The sequence below is a fragment of the Haemaphysalis longicornis genome, unplaced genomic scaffold (genome assembly GCF_048455015.1).
Source record: "Haemaphysalis longicornis isolate Haplotype H1 unplaced genomic scaffold, Haemaphysalis longicornis Haplotype H1 scaffold_2, whole genome shotgun sequence".
NCBI classification, from domain to species: Eukaryota; Metazoa; Arthropoda; class Arachnida; order Ixodida; family Ixodidae; genus Haemaphysalis; species Haemaphysalis longicornis.
Genome location: NW_027526295.1, coordinates 64,914,287 through 64,928,636, shown reverse-complemented (window position 1 = coordinate 64,928,636; position 14,350 = coordinate 64,914,287). Strand labels below are relative to the sequence as shown.

At 47.2% G+C, this 14,350-nt stretch overlaps 6 non-coding genes across 6 annotated transcripts; all 6 read left to right on the top strand.

The window, feature by feature from the left end:
• The first annotated feature begins 1,544 nt into the window (after positions 1–1,544).
• Trnai-uau (transfer RNA isoleucine (anticodon UAU)) lies at positions 1,545–1,616 on the top strand. The gene has a single exon. It is a non-coding gene; the product is annotated as a tRNA-Ile (tRNA).
• Positions 1,617–2,974: 1,358 nt separating this feature from the next.
• Trnai-uau (transfer RNA isoleucine (anticodon UAU)) lies at positions 2,975–3,046 on the top strand. Its single transcript has one exon. It is a non-coding gene; the product is annotated as a tRNA-Ile (tRNA).
• A 2,312-nt stretch (positions 3,047–5,358) lies between these two features.
• On the top strand, positions 5,359–5,430 carry Trnai-uau (transfer RNA isoleucine (anticodon UAU)). The gene has a single exon. It is a non-coding gene; the product is annotated as a tRNA-Ile (tRNA).
• A 1,362-nt stretch (positions 5,431–6,792) lies between these two features.
• Positions 6,793–6,864, top strand: Trnai-uau (transfer RNA isoleucine (anticodon UAU)). Its single transcript has one exon. It is a non-coding gene; the product is annotated as a tRNA-Ile (tRNA).
• A 1,363-nt stretch (positions 6,865–8,227) lies between these two features.
• Trnai-uau (transfer RNA isoleucine (anticodon UAU)) lies at positions 8,228–8,299 on the top strand. The gene has a single exon. It is a non-coding gene; the product is annotated as a tRNA-Ile (tRNA).
• A 2,316-nt stretch (positions 8,300–10,615) lies between these two features.
• Positions 10,616–10,687, top strand: Trnai-uau (transfer RNA isoleucine (anticodon UAU)). Its single transcript has one exon. It is a non-coding gene; the product is annotated as a tRNA-Ile (tRNA).
• The last annotated feature ends 3,663 nt before the right edge of the window (positions 10,688–14,350 follow it).

The window sequence follows — 14,350 nt, the reverse complement described above, 5'->3', positions numbered from 1 at the left end:
AATGTCCCCTTCTCCTCGTGGAGTCAGAGTGGCGCTGGCTGCCACCCTCAAGTGTCAGATACACTTCTAGTAAATATAAATAGCCCAGAAAGTGAAGGAGAACATAGTCGCCCAGATAGACGAATTGGTAAGGCATTCGAGATCTAATCGAAAGGCGTGGTTTCGGTCCCCACTCTGGGCGCGTGTTTTTCTTTCTTTCTTTCTTTCTTATATTAAAAAAATCCTAACTTCATTAACCGTAGTAAAAAATAGAGCCTAACCACACCCCTATGCCTCCTTTGGCGTTGTAGACTGCCGACCTATGTTTCTGTATTTTCTCAATGAGCCCCTCATTTCCTTACTATATTATTCTGCGAAAGCCTAGCGAGGGTCTCGGTTCTGGCAGCCTTGATGCCTAGGTAGCGTAAGAGGGCTTCCCGCCAGTTACCCACTCATGACAGGCTGTAGACGTTTGAGTCACGCCCTGGGGGTTGAAAAGAATGTCCCCTTCTCCTCGTGGAGTCAGAGTGGCGCTGGCTGCCACCCTCAAGTGTCAGATACACTTCTAGTAAATATAAATAGCCCAGAAAGTGAAGGAGAACATAGTCGCCCAGATAGACGAATTGGTAAGGCATTCGAGATCTAATCGAAAGGCGTGGGTTCGGACCCCACTCTGGGAGCGTGTTTTTCTTTCTTTCTTTCTTCCTTATAATAAAAAAAATCCAAACTTCATTACCATAGTAAAAAATACAGCCTAACCAAACCCCTATGCCTCCTTTGGCGTAGTAGACTGCCTACCTATGTTTCTGTATTTCCTCAACGAGCCCCTCATTTCCTTACTATATTATTCTGCGAAAGCCTAGCGAGGGTCTCGGTTCTGGCAGCCTTGATGCCTAGGTAGCGTAAGAGGGCTTCCCGCCAGTTACCCACTCATGACAGGCTGTAGACGTTTGAGTCACGCCCGGGGGGTTGAAAAGAATGTCCCCTTCTCCTCGTGGAGTCAGAGTGGCGCTGGCTGCCACCCTCAAGTGTCAGATACACTTCTAGTAAATATAAATAGCCCAGAAAGTGAAGGAGAACGTAGTCACCCAGATAGACGAATTGGTAAGGCATTCGAGATCTAATCGAAAGGCGTGGTTTCGGTCCCCACTCTGGGCGCGTGTTTTTCTTTCTTTCTTTCTTCGTTATATTAAAAAAAATCCTAACTTTATTAACCGTAGTAAAAAATAGAGCCTAACCACACCCCTATGCCTCCTTTGGCGTTGTAGACTGCCGACCTATGTTTCTGTATTTTCTCAACGAGCCCCTCATTTCCTTACTATATTATTCTGCGAAAGCCTAGCGAGGGTCTCGGTTCTGGCAGCCTTGATGCCTAGGTAGCATAAGAGGGCTTCCCGCCAGTTACCCACTCATGACAGGCTGTAGACGTTTGAGTCACACCCCGGGGGTCGAAAAGAATGTCCCCTTCTCCTTGTGTAGTCAGAGTGGCGCTGGCTGCCACCCTCAAGTGTCAGATACACTTCTAGTAAATATAAATAGCCCAGAAAGTGAAGGAGAACATAGTCGCCCAGATAGCCGAATTGGTAAGGCATTCGAGATATAATCGAAAGGCGTGGGTTTGGTCCCCACTCTGGGCGCGTGTATTTCTTTCTTTCTTTCTTATATTAAAAAAATCCTAACTTCATTAACCGTAGTAAAAAATAGAGCCTAACCACACCCCTATGCCTCCTTTGGTGTTGTAGACTGCCGACCTATGTTTCTGTATTTTCTCAATGAGCCCCTCATTTCCTTACTATATTATTCTGCGAAAGCCTAGCGAGGGTCTCGGTTCTGGCAGCCTTGATGCCTAGGTAGCGTAAGAGGGCTTCCCGCCAGTTACCCACTCATGACAGGCTGTAGACGTTTGAGTCACGCCCTGGGGGTTGAAAAGAATGTCCCCTTCTCCTCGTGGAGTCAGAGTGGCGCTGGCTGCCACCCTCAAGTGTCAGATACACTTCTAGTAAATATAAATAGCCCAGAAAGTGAAGGAGAACATAGTCGCCCAGATAGACGAATTGGTAAGGCATTCGAGATCTAATCGAAAGGCGTGGGTTCGGTCCCCACTCTGGGAGCGTGTTTTTCTTTCTTTCTTTCTTCCTTATAATAAAAAAAATCCAAACTTCATTACCATAGTAAAAAATACAGCCTAACCAAACCCCTATGCCTCCTTTGGCGTAGTAGACTGCCTACCTATGTTTCTGTATTTCCTCAACGAGCCCCTCATTTCCTTACTATATTATTCTGCGAAAGCCTAGCGAGGGTCTCGGTTCTGGCAGCCTTGATGCCTAGGTAGCATAAGAGGGCTTCCCGCCAGTTACCCACTCATGACAGGCTGTAGACGTTTGAGTCACGCCCCGGGGGTTGAAAAGAATGTCCCCTTCTCCTCGTGGAGTCAGAGTGGCGCTGGCTGCCACCCTCAAGTGTCAGATACACTTCTAGTAAATATAAATAGCCCAGAAAGTGAAGGAGAACATAGTCGCCCAGATAGACGAATTGGTAAGGCATTCGAGATCTAATCGAAAGGCGTGGTTTCGGTCCCCACTCTGGGCGCGTGTTTTTCTTTCTTTCTTTCTTCCTTATATTAAAAAAATCCTAACTTCATTAACCGTAGTAAAAAATAGAGCCTAACCACACCCCTATGCCTCCTTTGGCGTTGTAGACTGCCGAGCTATGTTTCTGTATTTTCTCAACGAGCCCCTCATTTCCTTACTATATTATTCTGCGAAAGCCTAGCGAGGGTCTCGGTTCTGGCAGCCTTGATGCCTAGGTAGCATAAGAGGGCTTCCCGCCAGTTACCCACTCATGACAGGCTGTAGACGTTTGAGCCACGCCCCGTAGGTCGAAAAGAATGTCCCCTTTTCCCCGTGTAGTCAGAGTGGCGCTGGCTGCCACCCTCAAGTGTCAGATACACTTCTAGTAAATATAAATAGCCCAGAAAGTGAAGGAGAACATAGTCGCCCAGATAGCCGAATTGGTAAGGCATTCGAGATATAATCGAAAGGCGTGGGTTTGGTCCCCACTCTGGGCGCGTGTTTTTCTTTCTTTCTTTCTTCCTTATAATAAAAAATCCTAACTTCATTAACCGTAGTAAAAAATAGAGCCTAACCACACCCCTATGCCTCCTTTGGCGTTGTAGACTGCCGACCTATGTTTCTGTATTTTCTCAACGAGCCCCTCATTTCCTTACTATATTATTCTGCGAAAGCCTAGCGAGAATCTCGGTTCTGGCAGCCTTGATGCCTAGGTAGCATAAGAGGGCTTCCCGCCAGTTACCCACTCATGACAGGCTGTAGACGTTTGAGTCACGCCCCGGGGGTTGAAAAGAATGTCCCCTTCTCCTCGTGGAGTCAGAGTGGCGCTGGCTGCCACCCTCAAGTGTCAGATACACTTCTAGTAAATATAAATAGCCCAGAAAGTGAAGGAGAACATAGTCGCCCAGATAGACGAATTGGTAAGGCATTCGGGATCTAATCGAAAGGCGTGGTTTCGGTCCCCACTCTGGGCGCGTGTTTTTCTTTCTTTCTTTCTTCGTTATATTAAAAAAAATCCTAACTTCATTACCCGTAGTAAAAAATAGAGCCTAACCACACCCCTATGCCTCCTTTGGCGTTGTAGACTGGCGAACTATGTTTCTGTATTTTCTCAACGAGCCCCTCTTTTCCTTACTATATTATTCTGCGAAAGCCTAGCGAGGGTCTCGGTTCTGGCAGCCTTGATGCCTAGGTAGCATAAGAGGGCTTACCGCCAGTTACCCACTCATGACAGGATGTAGACGTTTGAGTCACACCACGGGGGTTGAAAAGAATGTCCCCTTCTCCCCGTGTAGTCAGAGTGGCGCTGGCTGCCACCCTCAAGTGTCAGATACACTTCTAGTAAATATAAATAGCCCAGAAAGTGAAGGAGAACATAGTTGCCCAGATAGCCGAATTGGTAAGGCATTCGAGATCTAATCGAAAGGCGTGGGTTCGGTCCCCACTCTGGGCGCGTTTTTCTTTCTTTCTTTCTTCCTTATATTAGAAAAATCCTAACTTCATAACCGTAGTAAAAAATAGAGCCTAACCACACCCCTATGCCTCCTTTGGCGTTGTAGACTGCCGACCTATGTTTCTGTATTTTCTCAATGAGCCCCTCATTTCCTTACTATATTATTCTGCGAAAGCCTAGCGAGGGTCTCGGTTCTGGCAGCCTTGATGCCTAGGTAGCGTAAGAGGGCTTCCCGCCAGTTACCCACTCATGACAGGCTGTAGACGTTTGAGTCACGCCCTGGGGGTTGAAAAGAATGTCCCCTTCTCCTCGTGGAGTCAGAGTGGCGCTGGCTGCCACCCTCAAGTGTCAGATACACTTCTAGTAAATATAAATAGCCCAGAAAGTGAAGGAGAACATAGTCGCCCAGATAGACGAATTGGTAAGGCATTCGAGATCTAATCGAAAGGCGTGGTTTCGGTCCCCACTCTGGGCGCGTAATTTTCTTTCTTTCTTTCTTTGTTATATTAAAAAAAATCCTAACTTAACCGTAGTAAAAAATAGAGCCTAACCACACCCCTATGCCTCCTTTGGCGTTGTAGACTGCCGACCTATGTTTCTGTATTTTCTCAATGAGCCCCTCATTTCCTTACTATATTATTCTGCGAAAGCCTAGCGAGGGTCTCGGTTCTGGCAGCCTTGATGCCTAGGTAGCGTAAGAGGGCTTCCCGCCAGTTACCCACTCATGACAGGCTGTAGACGTTTGAGTCACGCCCTGGGGGTTGAAAAGAATGTCCCCTTCTCCTCGTGGAGTCAGAGTGGCGCTGGCTGCCACCCTCAAGTGTCAGATACACTTCTAGTAAATATAAATAGCCCAGAAAGTGAAGGAGAACATAGTCGCCCAGATAGACGAATTGGTAAGGCATTCGAGATCTAATCGAAAGGCGTGGGTTCGGTCCCCACTCTGGGAGCGTGTTTTTCTTTCTTTCTTTCTTCCTTATAATAAAAAAAATCCAAACTTCATTACCATAGTAAAAAATACAGCCTAACCAAACCCCTATGCCTCCTTTGGCGTAGTAGACTGCCTACCTATGTTTCTGTATTTCCTCAACGAGCCCCTCATTTCCTTACTATATTATTCTGCGAAAGCCTAGCGAGGGTCTCGGTTCTGGCAGCCTTGATGCCTAGGTAGCATAAGAGGGCTTCCCGCCAGTTACCCACTCATGACAGGCTGTAGACGTTTGAGTCACGCCCCGGGGGTTGAAAAGAATGTCCCCTTCTCCTCGTGGAGTCAGAGTGGCGCTGGCTGCCACCCTCAAGTGTCAGATACACTTCTAGTAAATATAAATAGCCCAGAAAGTGAAGGAGAACATAGTCGCCCAGATAGCCGAATTGGTAAGGCATTCGAGATATAATCGAAAGGCGTGGGTTTGGTCCCCACTCTGGGCGCGTGTTTTTCTTTCTTTCTTTCTTTCTTATATTAAAAAAATCCTAACTTCATTAACCGTAGTAAAAAATAGAGCCTAACCACACCCCTATGCCTCCTTTGGCGTTGTAGGCTGCCGACCTATGTTTCTGTATTTTCTCAACGAGCCCCTCATTTCCTTACTATATTATTCTGCGAAAGCCTAGCGAGGGTCTCGGTTCTGGCAGCCTTGATGCCTAGGTAGCATAAGAGGGCTTCCCGCCAGTTACCCACTCATGACAGGCTGTAGACGTTTGAGTCACGCCCCGGGGGTCGAAAAGAATGTCCCCTTCTCCCCGTGTAGTCAGAGTGGCGCTGGCTGCCACCCTCAAGTGTCAGATACACTTCTAGTAAATATAAATAGCCCAGAAAGTGAAGGAGAACATAGTTGCCCAGATAGCCGAATTGGTAAGGCATTCGAGATCTAATCGAAAGGCGTGGGTTCGGTCCCCACTCTGGGCGCGTGTTTTTCTTTCTTTCTTTCTTCCTTATAATAAAAAAAATCCAAACTTCATTACCATAGTAAAAAATACAGCCTAACCAAACCCCTATGCCTCCTTTGGCGTAGTAGACTGCCTACCTATGTTTCTGTATTTCCTCAACGAGCCCCTCATTTCCTTACTATATTATTCTGCGAAAGCCTAGCGAGGGTCTCGGTTCTGGCAGCCTTGATGCCTAGGTAGCATAAGAGGGCTTCCCGCCAGTTACCCACTCATGACAGGCTGTAGACGTTTGAGTCACGCCCTGGGGGTTGAAAAGAATGTCCCCTTCTCCTCGTGGAGTCAGAGTGGCGCTGGCTGCCACCCTCAAGTGTCAGATACACTTCTAGTAAATATAAATAGCCCAGAAAGTGAAGGAGAACATAGTCGCCCAGATAGACGAATTGGTAAGGCATTCGAGATCTAATCGAAAGGCGTGGTTTCGGTCCCCCCTCTGGGCGCGTGTTTTTCTTTCTTTCTTTCTTCCTTATATTAAAAAAATCCTAACTTCATTAACCGTAGTAAAAAATAGAGCCTAACCACACCCCTATGCCTCCTTTGGCGTTGTAGACTGCCGAGCTATGTTTCTGTATTTTCTCAACGAGCCCCTCATTTCCTTACTATATTATTCTGCGAAAGCCTAGCGAGGGTCTCGGTTCTGGCAGCCTTGATGCCTAGGTAGCATAAGAGGGCTTCCCGCCAGTTACCCACTCATGACAGGCTGTAGACGTTTGAGCCACGCCCCGTAGGTCGAAAAGAATGTCCCCTTTTCCCCGTGTAGTCAGAGTGGCGCTGGCTGCCACCCTCAAGTGTCAGATACACTTCTAGTAAATATAAATAGCCCAGAAAGTGAAGGAGAACATAGTCGCCCAGATAGCCGAATTGGTAAGGCATTCGAGATATAATCGAAAGGCGTGGGTTTGGTCCCCACTCTGGGCGCGTGTTTTTCTTTCTTTCTTTCTTCCTTGTAATAAAAAATCCTAACTTCATTAACCGTAGTAAAAAATAGAGCCTAACCACACCCCTATGCCTCCTTTGGCGTTGTAGACTGCCGACCTATGTTTCTGTATTTTCTCAACGAGCCCCTCATTTCCTTACTATATTATTCTGCGAAAGCCTAGCGAGAATCTCGGTTCTGGCAGCCTTGATGCCTAGGTAGCATAAGAGGGCTTCCCGCCAGTTACCCACTCATGACAGGCTGTAGACGTTTGAGTCACGCCCCGGGGGTTGAAAAGAATGTCCCCTTCTCCTCGTGGAGTCAGAGTGGCGCTGGCTGCCACCCTCAAGTGTCAGATACACTTCTAGTAAATATAAATAGCCCAGAAAGTGAAGGAGAACATAGTCGCCCAGATAGACGAATTGGTAAGGCATTCGGGATCTAATCGAAAGGCGTGGTTTCGGTCCCCACTCTGGGCGCGTGTTTTTCTTTCTTTCTTTCTTCGTTATATTAAAAAAAATCCTAACTTCATTACCCGTAGTAAAAAATAGAGCCTAACCACACCCCTATGCCTCCTTTGGCGTTGTAGACTGGCGAACTATGTTTCTGTATTTTCTCAACGAGCCCCTCTTTTCCTTACTATATTATTCTGCGAAAGCCTAGCGAGGGTCTCGGTTCTGGCAGCCTTGATGCCTAGGTAGCATAAGAGGGCTTACCGCCATTTACCCACTCATGACAGGATGTAGACGTTTGAGTCACGCCACGGGGGTTGAAAAGAATGTCCCCTTCTCCTCGTGGAGTCAGAGTGGCGCTGGCTGCCACCCTCAAGTGTCAGATACACTTCTAGTAAATATAAATAGCCCAGAAAGTGAAGGAGAACATAGTCGCCCAGATAGACGAATTGGTAAGGCATTCGAGATCTAATCGAAAGGCGTGGTTTCGGTCCCCACTCTGGGCGCGTAATTTTCTTTCTTTCTTTCTTTGTTATATTAAAAAAAATCCTAACTTCATTAACCGTAGTAAAAAATAGAGCCTAACCACACCCCTATGCCTCCTTTGGCGTTGTAGACTGCCGACCTATGTTTCTGTATTTTCTCAACGAGCCCCTCATTTCCTTACTATATTATTCTGCGAAAGCCTAGCGAGGGTCTCGGTTCTGGCAGCCTTGATGCCTAGGTAGCATAAGAGGGCTTCCCGCCAGTTACCCACTCATGACAGGCTGTAGACGTTTGATTCACGCCCCGGGGGTCGAAAAGAATGTCCCCTTCTCCCCGTGTAGTCAGAGTGGCGCTGGCTGCCACCCTCAAGTGTCAGATACACTTCTAGTAAATATAAATAGCCCAGAAAGTGAAGGAGAACATAGTCGCCCAGATAGCCGAATTGGTAAGGCATTCGAGATATAATCGAAAGGCGTGGGTTTGGTCCCCACTCTGGGCGCGTGTTTTTCTTTCTTTCTTTCTTCCTTATATTAAAAAAATCCTAACTTCATTAACCGTAGTAAAAAATAGAGCCTAACCACACCCCTATGCCTCCTTTGGCGTTGTAATCTGCCGACCTATGTTTCTGTATTTTCTCAACGAGCCCCTCATTTCTTTACTATATTATTCTGCGAAAGCCTAGCGAGGGTCTCGGTTCTGGCAGCCTTGATGCCTAGGTAGCATAAGAGGGCTTCCCGCCAGTTACCCACTCATGACAGGCTGTAGACGTTTGAGTCATGCCACGGGGGTTGAAAAGAATGTCCCCTTCTCCCCGTGTAGTCAGAGTGGCGCTGGCTGCCACCCTCAAGTGTCAGATACACTTCTAGTAAATATAAATAGCCCAGAAAGTGAAGGAGAACATAGTTGCCCAGATAGCCGAATTGGTAAGGCATTCGAGATCTAATCGAAAGGCGTGGGTTCGGTCCCCACTCTGGGCGGGTTTTTCTTTCTTTCTTTCTTCCTTATATTAAAAAAAATCCTAACTTCATTACCATAGTAAAAAATACAGGCTAACCAAACCCCTATGCCTCCTTTGGCGTTGTAGACTGCCTACCTATGTTTCTGTATTTCCTCAACGAGCCCCTCATTTTCTTACTATATTATTCTGCGAAAGCCTAGCGAGGGTCTCGGTTCTGGCAGCCTTGATGCCTAGGTAGCATAAGAGGGCTTCCCGCCAGTTACCCACTCATGACAGGCTGTAGACGTTTGAGTCACGCCCCGGGGGTTGAAAAGAATGTCCCCTTCTCCTCGTGGAGTCAGAGTGGCGCTGGCTGCCACCCTCAAGTGTCAGATACACTTCTAGTAAATATAAATAGCCCAGAAAGTGAAGGAGAACATAGTCGCCCAGATAGACGAATTGGTAAGGCATTCGGGATCTAATCGAAAGGCGTGGTTTCGGTCCCCACTCTGGGCGCGTGTTTTTCTTTCTTTCTTTCTTCGTTATATTAAAAAAAATCCTAACTTCATTACCCGTAGTAAAAAATAGAGCCTAACCACACCCCTATGCCTCCTTTGGCGTTGTAGACTGCCGACCTATGTTTCTGTATTTTCTCAACGAGCCCCTCTTTTCCTTACTATATTATTCTGCGAAAGCCTAGCGAGGGTCTCGGTTCTGGCAGCCTTGATGCCTAGGTAGCATAAGAGGGCTTACCGCCAGTTACCCACTCATGACAGGATGTAGACGTTTGAGTCACGCCACGGGGGTTGAAAAGAATGTCCCCTTCTCCCCGTGTAGTCAGAGTGGCGCTGGCTGCCACCCTCAAGTGTCAGATACACTTCTAGTAAATATAAATAGCCCAGAAAGTGAAGGAGAACATAGTTGCCCAGATAGCCGAATTGGTAAGGCATTCGAGATCTAATCGAAAGGCGTGGGTTCGGTCCCCACTCTGGGCGCGTTTTTCTTTCTTTCTTTCTTCCTTATATTAAAAAAATCCTAACTTCATTAACCGTAGTAAAAAATAGAGCCTAACCACACCCCTATGCCTCCTTTGGCGTTGTAGACTGCCGACCTATGTTTCTGTATTTTCTCAATGAGCCCCTCATTTCCTTACTATATTATTCTGCGAAAGCCTAGCGAGGGTCTCGGTTCTGGCAGCCTTGATGCCTAGGTAGCGTAAGAGGGCTTCCCGCCAGTTACCCACTCATGACAGGCTGTAGACGTTTGAGTCACGCCCTGGGGGTTGAAAAGAATGTCCCCTTCTCCTCGTGGAGTCAGAGTGGCGCTGGCTGCCACCCTCAAGTGTCAGATACACTTCTAGTAAATATAAATAGCCCAGAAAGTGAAGGAGAACATAGTCGCCCAGATAGACGAATTGGTAAGGCATTCGGGATCTAATCGAAAGGCGTGGTTTCGGTCCCCACTCTGGGCGCGTAATTTTCTTTCTTTCTTTCTTCGTTATATTAAAAAAAATCCTAACTTCATTAACCGTAGTAAAAAATAGAGCCTAACCACACCCCTATGCCTCCTTTGGCGTTGTAGACTGCCGACCTATGTTTCTGTATTTTCTCAACGAGCCCCTCATTTCCTTACTATATTATTCTGCGAAAGCCTAGCGAGGGTCTCGGTTCTGGCAGCCTTGATGCCTAGGTAGCATAAGAGGGCTTCCCGCCAGTTACCCACTCAAGACAGGCTGTAGACATTTGAGTCACGCCCCGGGGGTCGAAAAGAATGTCCCCTTCTCCCCGTGTAGTCAGAGTGGCGCTGGCTGCCACCCTCAAGTGTCAGATACACTTCTAGTAAATATAAATAGCCCAGAAAGTGAAGGAGAACATAGTCGCCCAGATAGCCGAATTGGTAAGGCATTCGAGATATAATCGAAAGGCGTGGGTTTGGTCCCCACTCTGGGCGCGTGTTTTTCTTTCTTTCTTTCTTCCTTATATTAAAAAAATCCTAACTTCATTACCGTAGTAAAAAATAGAGCCTAACCACACCCCTATGCCTCCTTTGGTGTTGTAATCTGCCGACCTATGTTTCTGTATTTTCTCAACGAGCCCCTCATTTCTTTACTATATTATTCTGCGAAAGCCTAGCGAGGGTCTCGGTTCTGGCAGCCTTGATGCCTAGGTAGCATAAGAGGGCTTCCCGCCAGTTACCCACTCATGACAGGCTGTAGACGTTTGAGTCATGCCACGGGGGTTGAAAAGAATGTCCCCTTCTCCCCGTGTAGTCAGAGTGGCGCTGGCTGCCACCCTCAAGTGGCAGATACACTTCTAGTAAATATAAATAGCCCAGAAAGTGAAGGAGAACATAGTTGCCCAGATAGCCGAATTGGTAAGGCATTCGAGATCTAATCGAAAGGCGTGGTTTCGGTCCCCACTCTGGGCGCGTGTTTTTCTTTCTTTCTTTCTTCCTTATATTAAAAAAAATCCTACCTTCATTACCATAGTAAAAAATACAGCCTAACCAAACCCCTATGCCTCCTTTGGCGTTGTAGACTGCCTACCTATGTTTCTGTATTTCCTCAACGAGCCCCTCATTTCCTGACTATATTATTCTGCGAAAGCCTAGCGAGGGTCTCGGTTCTGGCAGCCTTGATGCCTAGGTAGCATAAGAGGGCTTCCCGCCAGTTACCCACTCATGACAGGCTCTAGACGTTTGAGTCACGCCCCGGGGGTCGAAAAGAATGTCCCCTTCTCCCCGTGTAGTCAGAGTGGCGCTGGCTGCCACCCTCAAGTGTCAGATACACTTCTAGTAAATATAAATAGCCCAGAAAGTGAAGGAGAACATAGTCGCCCAGATAGCCGAATTGGTAAGGCATTGGAGATATAATCGAAAAGCGTGGTTTCGGTCCCCACTCTGGGCGCGTGTTTTTCTTTCTTTCTTTCTTCGTTATATTAAAAAAAATCCTAACTTCATTAACCGTAGTAAAAAATAGAGCCTAACTACACCCCTATGCCTCCTTTGGCGTTGTAGACTGCCGACCTATGTTTCTGTATTTTCTCAACGAGCCCCTCATTTCCTTACTATATTATTCTGCGAAAGCCTAGCGAGGGTCTCGGTTCTGGCAGCCTTGATGCCTAGGTAGCATAAGAGGGCTTACCGCCAGTTACCCACTCATGACAGGCTGTAGACGTTTGAGTCACGCCACGGGGGTTGAAAAGAATGTCCCCTTCTCTCCGTGTAGTCAGAGTGGCGCTGGCTGCCACCCTCAAGTGTCAGATACACTTCTAGTAAATATAAATAGCCCAGAAAGTGAAGGATAACATAGTTGCCCAGATAGCCGAATTGGTAAGGCATTCGAGATCTAATCGAAAGGCGTGGGTTCGGTCCCCACGTTGGGCGCGTGTTTTTCTTTCTTTCTTTCTTCCTTATATTAAAAAAATCCTAACTTCATTACCATAGTAAAAAATACAGCCTAACCAAACCCCTATGCCTCCTTTGGCGTTGTAGACTGCCTACCTATGTTTCTGTATTTCCTCAACGAGCCCCTCATTTCCTTACTATATTATTTTGCGAAAGCCTAGCGAGGGTCTCGGTTCTGGCAGCCTTGATGCCTAGGTAGCATAAGAGGGCTTCCCGCCAGTTACCCACTCATGACAGGCTGTAGACGTTTGAGTCACGCCCTGGGGGTTGAAAAGAATGTCCCCTTCTCCCCGTGTAGTCAGAGTGGCGCTGGCTGCCACCCTCAAGTGTCAGATACACTTCTAGTAAATATAAATAGCCCAGAAAGTGAAGGAGAGCATAGTCGCCCAGATAGCCGAATTGGTAAGGCATTCGAGATCTAATCGAAAGGCGTGAGTTTGGTCCCCACTCTGGGCGCGTGTTTTTCTTTCTTTCTTTCTTCCTTATATTAAAAAAAATCCTAACTTCATTAACCGTAGTAAAAAATATAGCCTAACCACACCCGTATTATGCCTCCTTTGGCGTTGTAGACTGCCGACCTACGTTTCTGTATTTCCTCAACAAACCCCTCATTTCCTTACTATATTATTCGGCGAAAGCCTAGCGAGGGTCTCGGTTCTGGCAGCCTTGATGCCTAGGTATCATATGAGGGCTTAACGCCAGTTACCCACTCATGACAGGCTGTAGATGTTTCCGTCACGCCCCGGGGGTTGAAAAGAATGTCCCCTTCTCCCGTGGAGTCAGAGTGGCGCTGGCTGCCACCCTCAAGTGTCAGATACACTTCTAGTAAATATAAATAGCCCAGAAAGTGAAGAACATAGTTGCCCAGATAGACGAATTGGTAAGGCATTCGAGATCTAATCGAAAGGCGTGGGATCGGTCCCCACTCTGGGCGCGTGTTTTTTTTCTTTCTTTCTTCCTTATATTAAAAAAAATTTTAACTTCATTAACCGTAGTAAAAAATAGAGTCTAACCACACCCCTATGCCTCCTTTGGCGTTGTAGACTGCCGACCTATGTTTCTGTATTTCCTCAACGAGCCCCTCATTTCCTTACTATATTATTCTGCGAAAGCCTAGCGAGGGTCTCGGTTCTGGCAGCGTTGATGCCTAGGTAGCATAAGAGGGCTTCCCGCCAGTTACCCACTCATGACAGGCTGTATACGTTTGAGTCACGCCCCAGTGGTCGAAAAGAATGTCCCCTTTTCCCCGTGTAGTCAGAGTGGCGCTGGCTGCCACCCTCAAGTGTCAGATACACTTCTAGTAAATATAAATAGCCCAGAAAGTGAACGAGAACATAGTCGCCCAGATAGCCGAATTGGTAAGGCATTCGAGATCTAATCGAAAGGCGTGGGTTCGGTCCCCACTCTGGGCGCGTGTTTCTCTTTCTTTCTTTCTTCCTTATATTAAAAAAAATCCTAACTTCATTAACCGTAGTAAAAAATAGAGCTTAACCACACCCCTATGCCTCCTTTGGCATTGTAGACTGCCGACCTACGTTTCTGTATTGCCTCAACGAGCCCCTCATTTCCTTACTATAATATTCTGCGAAAGCCTAGCGAGTGTCTCGGTTCTGGCAGCCTTGATGCCTAGGTAGCATGAGAGGGCTTCCCGCCAGTTACCCACTCATGACAGGCTGTAGACGATTCAGTCACGCCCCGGGGGTTGAAAAGAATGTCCCCTTCTCCCCGTGGAGTCAGAGTGGCGCTGGCTGCCACCCTCAAGTGTCAGATACACTTCTAGTAAATATAAATAGCCCAGAAAGTGAAGGAGAACATAGTCGCCCAGATAGCCGAATTGGTAAGGCATTCGAGATCTAATCGAAAGGCGTGAGTTTGGTCCCCACTCCGGGCGCGTGTTTTTCTTTCTTTCTTTCTTCCTTATATTAAAAAAAAATCCTAACTTTATTAACCGTAGTAAAAAATAGAGCCTAACCACACCCCTATGCCTTCTTTGGCGTTGTAGACTGCCCCCCTACGTTTCTGTATTGCCTCAACGAGCCCCTCATTTCCTTACTATATTTTTCTGCGAAAGCCTAGCGAGGGTCTCGGTTCTGGCAGCCTTGATGCCTAGGTAGCATGAGAGGGCTTCCCGCCAGTTACCCACTCATGACAGGCTGTAGACGATTCAGTCACGCCCCGGGGGTTGAAAAGAATGTCCCCTTCTCCCCG